Here is an 8,995-nt window from a genome sequence, read left to right as displayed (position 1 = left end):
TTATTCTTGTCAAAGCACTGACAAATAAATACTATGGAATTTGTAAAAATGGTCTATCTAAACTACATATGTAATATTCAAAGCTTTTTTTTAATAGAAGTTCACAGAAATACAAAAGGTAAATATAGATAAAAAAAAACATGTAAGAAAAAAAAAAGATGATACCACGTCTTTCCTCATACCGTTCCACATTTTTTTTTTATCTCTGCATGTTATTACAGCTTTCACGGCAAAAAAGAAAGATATAACAAATCCAGCATGGTCATGTTATACGAGCTTGATGAAATATAATTTATGTATACATACACAAAAGATATTTATAAAGGAAAAATAAAGTAAACATTATAATGAGGAAGTATAAAGGAAATTGTAGATTTAAATCTGTAAATCAATACCCAGGCATGTGCATGTGTGAAATCTTGTGTGTGAAATGCTTTCATTAAATGGGGTATAAACTATTATTTTTATGTCTTATCTATTTTTCATTTACATCTTAGAAGAAACTGGTTGTTTTGATATAATCCATAAAAAAATGCTTACAAAATATTAAATAATATATTTTTATTAAAAATATTTTCTATTTCAATTGCTTTCAAATTAAAACCAATTTTTAAACATATTTGTTTAGTTGTTTGATTATCCAAACTCTTACCCTCCGTTAATGGTGACAGAAAAGCAATATACACCATCACGCCTCCACCCGCGACTGCTACAAGTAAAAGTCCAAGAAAGATTAAACCAATTGTATGACGTTCTCTTCTATCCAAGCAGTCTTCATCATAGTCTTTGGTTGGTTCAAATTCCTCTTCTTCGTCGTCGTCAATTTGTGGTGGTATATGGAATGAGGTGGGGTCTAAATCGTCTTCGTGGAAGGTGGCTCTGTGAGGATGGTGGTCAATGGCAAATACGTCAGGTTCCTCCGGTAAGGGAATGTGCTTTTCGGTTAATGTGTCATTGTCGCTGTGAGCTCTTTTCTGATGGTGCTGCAGAGATAATGTTAAAGGTGAAGACAACGGGCAGAGATTGATCTCATAAATTCAGTAAAGAATACGAAACAAACACAGCCCCTAGAAACAAAAGGGGCTGGGTCAGGTTCCCAACAGGAGGAAACATATTCAGTCTTTAATTAGCCATCTTAATCTTAAATTTGCAAGCAATTCTTTCGATACATTAAAAGATTATTCCTTGCATCAAGTTAGATTGATTATTGCCAAAAATTGAGCTCGGACAAACATTTTTCACTGTTGCCATGGAAACAAAAAAATGGGGAAATTCTTTTTGACTTGATTTTTTCCCATTCAAAGTGAAAATATTGATGAGTGAGTTTTCGTATTTAAAATATCTTATATGGATGTCAAGGAAACAAAGATGGATCAAACATGAAAATTTGAAATATGCTAAATTTTAAAATAGCACTTGCTTATTCTGCTTTCAACTCCAGTATTTTACCATTGGGTCGTTTCGAGGTACCTATGATACTGCTTGCACCAGCAAAGTTTCTATCTAAAGATTTTTCTTGTTTCTTTTCTTCTTCTTTGATTTAATTTTTATTTTGCTGTTTTACTGATTTCCTTTTCTTGAATAATATAGTAATTTCAACCAAACTAAGCTCGAAAGATGTTCTGTTGAAGTGAATTCGATCGTAAATCGTATTCAAATGAGAGTATTATTCAGCTTCTATGAAATGGAATTAAAAAAAAACTAAATGAAGTAATTTATTTTTCAAGAACCAATAACAGAAGGCAGAATACATGTTTATGGTGCAAAAGATTAATTTTGTTTATGCACAATGTAAGAATATAGAAGAATAATTTCAAAGGTGCCCTCTGCTCTAGAACAGCATCTTTAATTATATACATTAAATATAATATCCTGCCATCATAATACAGAGCAGTTGGAGATGTATTCAAGGCTCTTGGGGTTAGAATGGGGTCACCCATATTAGGATGAACCCACGAAGAGTGTTTTTTAAAAAAAATCCTCGACCTATCATAAGATAGAGTTAATGAGCCTTCCTGACAGAGACTAAAACTAGCAAAGTTTCTCCAAATATGTTGTTAAAAATCCATGTTTACAACGTTTTTCAATCTCGCAGTCGCTTAGCTATGACGTCTCAACCGCTCAACTATGAAGTTACAGCCTATGACAACGTCTTACGAAAAGACAGTCAAAGGGAAAATCAAAGAAAATGTAATAAACAGAAAATTCTACGTTTTGTAGATGAATATGGAATTTATTTCACGAGTGGGACAGGATTTTTTTTTATATTTTCACGAGTGCAAAGCACGCGTGAAAATATAAAAAAAATTCTGTCTCACGAGAGATATTTATCTACAAAACATTGAATATCCTCTATATACCTTAATGAGATTCACTGAGCCGACAAAACTGTCAACCCATCATGTGCTTGAGAATCAAATGGGTCTTTTTGTGACACTTCTTTATTATGCAAATCGTAAACTATAACATTATTTTATCTTCCCTGTCCACGACTTTCAAACGACTTTCACTAAAAATGATATCTTGGAATGAGGATGCAGAACGTTGTCAGGCCTGCTCTTTGCTTTTTTTTTTTTATTTGATATAGATAAAATTATACGAAAATTAATCTGAAATTATCATCTCTATTCACCCCCAACAAACAAACCACCCACAGAAAAAACTTTCTTTAAGTATACTGAAGGTATATACCAAAAAATATGAATGTATGCTCGATGTGTTAAGTACCCTTTGATTTAAATAATTATATGATTTTTGTTAATTATAAAGAACTTCCTTGACGCCTTAACCTTTCTGAATTCTTTAGTCATGGATCCCTCTCCTTTCAAAACATGCCGGATCTGCCCTTTATAAATTAATATATCAGCAATGATTGCAAACCATCTCCTAACAAAAATGTCGTGGTCTTCCTTTATTTGTGTAAAGAAAATAGGTTTGGAATAGGTTATAGCTATACAATGACCCTTGGCAATTGTTTCGTTAATTCTTTAATCTTTGTCAATTTTTATTAAAAAATATTGATTTCAAATTCCAATTAAAATAATCATATCGTGTTACGATTTATTGTGCAAATGGACATACCAGCCACCAGTCAGACTCCTCTCCTATTGGTTCGTTATATATCCTGAACAGGAAAGAGGAGTTAGGTCGGATAGTCTCCTCGGGCTTGTCTTCTGGATTGACGTCCTGCAACGAGTAGTTTTCAGAACTCTCGGTTGCTTCCTCCTTATCGTGGTAGTACCCCTGCGAACCCGTCCCTAAATGGAAATGATTCTCTGAAGATTGATTTTCAAATGGTAGGATATAACGGTAGTCCTCTCCCATGTTTGTATTAATGACTAAAAACCATTTCTTGCATTTCACAAGGTAACCAGCTTAGGATTTGTTGTATGCCTCTTACATACATTAGACGTTTGTCCTAGTTATCCTTTAAAAAAATCGGGTAAATAGTCAATAAGAAAAACGCTTGCCCCTATATTTTAAAAGCGGAAGTAAAAAAAGTCCAAAACTGGTTAATGACACGTGAAAATTTTTGTTTGTAAATCCAAACTCAACAGAGCATTCCAAAAAGAAATTTAAATTCCATTCAAATTCCATATGCGCCTAAAATTGGAAATAATAGAAACACAACATAAATATTTAAAGCTCAAAACTGAATGGTGTAAATCTGAAAGATGGATATTTCTAAACACTGTAACTCAATCTGTTTATTTACACATGCCTACCTGTTCATTTTTTATACGCTTACGTATATCCTGGACAAACAAGTAAGCACAACAAAAATGTAATATCAACGCAAAATGTAATAAGTTGCGATTTTAACGTTTTGTATCTAGATCAATATAAATGTTACATCACAAAATTAGACCTTCACCCTGCACTAACAGCCATTGAGCACTGAGGGATCTTTATTGTGCCAGCGCCTGCCGAGACACGGGGCCTCTGGTCTCATCCGAAAGACCCGCAACTTTCACTTCAAAGTGCCGAGCGCTTGGCGAAGAAACAGTTGATTATAAAACAATAAGTGTATAGACCTTTACGCTTCCGTATATTTTAAACATTTAAATGGTACATCAGTTATTGTTTTACATTTGGAATTTCTTTTTTTTTTGACTTGTTTGTCATACAGATTTTTAAAGTCAATGTTTTTGGCATGGTTTTTCTGTTGCCTTCCTGACATGGTATACCATATATTTCAGCATCAGCCCAGACCATGACTTGGTCAAGCACAAGTTACTGAAGACTAAATTCAAAGCTCAATATATTGAATTTTATCATTATTTTGGTGTTTTAATCCCTGTTTACTAATTTGCATTAATTTAAAGAATTTTGAGATCGATCACTGTTCGTTATCTTTACCTCTTTCATCTGTTTGCACAGATATAAGATCATTTTCAAAGAGGTAGGTTCGCTTCATTCATAAAATGAGCCTGCCCACATACCACTTAACTGACCGAATGTCTTATTTCAAACATCAATTAAAAGAGAGTTGGTGGTTTCATTTCCTATAAAAAAAAAAATTTCCTCTGAGTGATCAATTTTTTAAAAAAGAAACTTCCTTTGTGAAATTGCAATTAAAATCAAATTAAAATGTTACCCCACCACCCAATCCAAGAAATAAATTTGTCTCATAATCTTTAAAAAGGGTTCTTTCAGTATATAACTGCACATTTGGATCAGAGGTTGCAAAAATATTGAGAGAAAAAATATCCTAAACTTTTGGCCGTTTTGAAGAATTTTTCAAGATTTGGGGATAAGGATGCAATGCATGACGTTATAATACACTGACTAGAGAGAATATTACGTCATTTTAATAGATATGCAGTCACCCAGGTCCCAAGTGAAATTTAATGTATTGTCAACTTTAACTAAGCAGTATTGATTTTTCAGAAATTCACAGGGCCAAAAAGGGCCCTAAGTACACCTTGCTCTTTCATTAAAATTGGACTGCAATTCTACAATTCTCTCCAGAGCTTCCTTTCAACTTAACAATGCATAATTTCTTTAGATCGCAGCTTTATTTTTCTTCTACTCTTCGTACAACAATACTTTTTTGAAGAATCATTTTCATTTAAATCAAATAGTTTTGAACCTTTTTATGATTTAAAATTTCATTATCGGGCATTTGAAAGTACATTAAAACTGTTCAATGTACTTACCTGTGCACAATGTAATACTTAGTGTTGCGTATTCATAAAATGTGCTCAAATATCAATGTTCAGACATGTTCTGTCAGAATCTCTGTTTACTAATGCAACACGCCAAATGTTTTAAAAACCAAACTGACAACAATGGAGTCAGTATTAAAAAATTTCAGTGACTTTTATTCATATGTCGATTCGATATATTCAATTGAACTCAAAATAAAAGACACCAGAAAGTATGCTATATCTATTTGAAATTTTGGATGTTTTACTGACTATAGACAATAATGGCCAACTTCCAGGTTTTCCATCGTATTATGCAGTAACATTCCACAGTCATTTACATATGGTCTTTAAATCTACCAATTGTTTGGATACAGAAGAGTATGCTGCGAGTACGATCCATTTTTAAGATGAGGCAGTGCACTGAAAGGCAAGTTGATGTTACAGAGATTTCAATATTCTCGTCTTAATCGGAATTTTGCAATTCACAGACATTATAAGGACCTTGTTTGCAAATACAACCTATCATTGGGTCGTATTTTTGAAATATAAACTAAATTGTTTACTGATTACTCCATCTATCGGATCAATACATTGGACCCACAGAGGTTCTCCCCCCAAGCACCTGATCCCATCTCTAGTGTTTCCTGGGGTCCGTGTTTTTGACCTGTTTAAGATTTGTATTTTTCCAATAAATTAATATGAGACTGATAAATGTTTATCATCTTCAACTTTTAGATCAGAAAGGTCTTAAACTAGTTTTTTTCCAAGTTGAAAGTAACTTAAAAGCCAATAAATTATTGATATAATTTTACAATTAAATTAAAGCAAGTAAACACATATATTTTATCGTTTTATAGGCCTGTAATTGTCATTGAGGTTGAATGACTCGCATAATTTGTTGAATGACACATTGACCGACCAAATAGACAGTAGATGGATTTAGTTGTGTTGTAACACGGTGAAATAATCTGATTAAATAAATTCATACTTTTGTGTTGCATTTCAGTCAAAATGAAAAAGTTATACTTACATGTAGCGAAAATAAGTAGTGCTGTCAATGAGTACAAGGTTAACCGTCAAACGATGCGAGTACCGGTTAGTAAAACTGCTACTCGGTTACTCGGATATATACATGTAGTATTTTACATAGTAAAATTTGACATGTTTTGATTAGTATTTAATAAGTCTTTCACAGTTTATCTAATTGATGGTGTTGATTGCCAAGGGTAAACAGGTTTTGAGGAATTGAGTTAATTATAATTACCTCACATAAACTTATGCTTGGTGCATTACAAGATTAAAGAAGATGCCGCCACGTGCATCAAAAGCATGGGAATATTTTCTTTTTTAAATGACCGCAATAACGTCCGTTAGGTGTAAAAAATCTTTCCAATGGAATTAACGTATAAGGATGGGAGAACAAATATGCTAAGCCATTTCAATCTGAATTTAACTCTGAAACCAGTTATGAAAAGAACATCCCGCAATACAATCATTTATTACGAGTATTCGAGAACAAAATTATTTGAGAAGATATCGTGTGTTTATAATTAAAAATAAAATTCATATGCAGTGCATTTGTGTTGTGTATATACATGTACCGGTATACAGATGATGAGATAAATATAGAAAGTGTAACGACGTTACATGCAATGTATATTACAGTTACTACTGAAGTATATATATACCGTGTTTTTTAGATCTGAAGAAAATCTAGCTGCAGAACTGTAGCGTTATGGTTTTATATTTTAGTCTTTGACCATAACGGTATGGTCAAAGACCAAAATATAAAACTATAACGCTACAGTTCTGCAGCTAAAGAAAATCCATCGGTTACTCGATCGGAAAAGTAAGAGACTAACGGTTTACTCAAAATCGTCCGATTTGACAACACTAAAAAAAAGCATTATAACGAACGAAATTAAATAGAGATGCAGGGTTTGCCACCCGCTAACAACATATTGTAATATATTGATAATAATTATTGGTCATTTGCAAAATTATTTGTTAAAAACATTCAGACAAGTCCTCTGAAGTAGATGATAAAAACATACTTGAGTTTCTGATTGACAATATCTATGTAGATTTTCAGGTCTTAACAATCTGTCAGAATTCCCATTCGTACCAATTGCGAGCCGTTATTAGCAGACCTATTCTTATGTACTCATATGATGCAGAATTTATAACTTCACATGAAAAGAAGAAGACACTTGCTGTCGCCTTCAACTCGACATTTAGATAAATCGATGACGTAATATCAATTAACAATATTCATTTTCATTCTAACGTTGACTTGATAAATCTCTTTGAATTCGAAATAAAAATACCACTGAGTTTGACGCATCCGTTTCATATATGGATATTTTGTTGGAAAAAGACGTTGATGATAACCTAACAGCTAAATGTTATGACAATCTTGACGACTTCAACTTTTCTACCTCAACTTCCCTTATTAATGTAGCAATATACCATTATCACCTGTATATAGAGTTAATGTCTCCGAGTTATAAGTCTTCTTCTTTTCATGTAGATGTTTTTGAATAAAGTTTGCTTCATATGACTACAAAAATAGTCTTCTAAAAGCGGGGTTGAATTGGATTGGGAATTCCAACAGATTGTTGGAAGACTTGATCTCCAAAAACTACATAGATATTGTTGTCAGTCCGAAACTCAAGCATGTTTTAATATATAAACTTCGGAGTACTTCAGTGTACAATCAGAATGATTTTAACAAAATAATTTTGCAAATGACCAATTACAAACAAGATAATTTAAATTACGAGTTCCATTTTTATTGAATAGGCAGCTATCTAAGATGTCAAGAAGCCTGGACTTCATAATATTCCTGAAGGTCGAATAACGTATTAGCTTTAAATAATAAAGAATCAAAATTAGATAACATCGAGAAGTGGTGTAAATCAGATGTGGATACTTAAAAATTCCAAGGAACTTTTGGAAAATTTGAAATCACAAGATTTTACCAAAATCAACAGCTTAAAAACTTACGACTTTTCAACTTTATACACAACCATTCCCCACGATAAATTAAAGTCCAGGCTTTTTGATATCATTGACAGCTGCTTTTTCAATAAAAATGGAACTCGTAAATATACTTACCTTGTCATTGGTCATTTGCAAAATTATTTTGTTAAAAAACATTCTGATTGTACACACAAGTACTCTGAAGTTGACATTAAAAAGATGCTTGAGTTTCTGATTGACAATATCTATGTGGTTTTTGGAGACCAGGTCTTCCAACAATCTATTGGAATTTCTATGGGTACCAATTGCGCCCCGTTATTAGCGGACCTTTTTTGTATTCATATGAAGCAGAATTTGTCCAAAATCTTGTACGTGAAAAGAAGAAAACACTCGCTGTGGCGTTCAACTCGACATTTAGATATATCGACGACGTATTGTCAATTAACAATGGCTATTTTCATTCTTACGTCGATACGATATATCCTTGTGAACTTGAGATAAAAGATACCACAGAGTCTGACACATCTGTTTTACATTTGGATATTTTACTTGAAAAAGACGTTAATAGTAATCTAACAACCAAGCTTTATGATAAACGTGATGACTTTAACTTTTCAATCGTCAACTTCCCTTACTTATGCAGCAATATACCTTCATCACCTGCATACGGGGTATATATCTCTCAGTTGATTCGATACGCAAGAGCATGCTCTACGTATGTACAATTTCTAAAACGAGGTAAATTATTGACAAATAAGTTGATGAAACAAGAATATCAGCTGTCTCGTTTAAAGTCATCATTTCGTAAGTTCTATGGTCGATACAATGACCTTGTCAGCAAATACAATTTATCATTGAGTTAA

This window comes from Saccostrea echinata, unplaced genomic scaffold, assembly GCF_033153115.1.
Source record: "Saccostrea echinata isolate AGI-Se365-2 ecotype Australia unplaced genomic scaffold, CSIRO_AGI_Sech_v1 ptg000008l, whole genome shotgun sequence".
Lineage (NCBI taxonomy): Eukaryota > Metazoa > Mollusca > Bivalvia > Ostreida > Ostreidae > Saccostrea > Saccostrea echinata.
Note: the sequence above shows the minus strand (reverse complement) of the source record.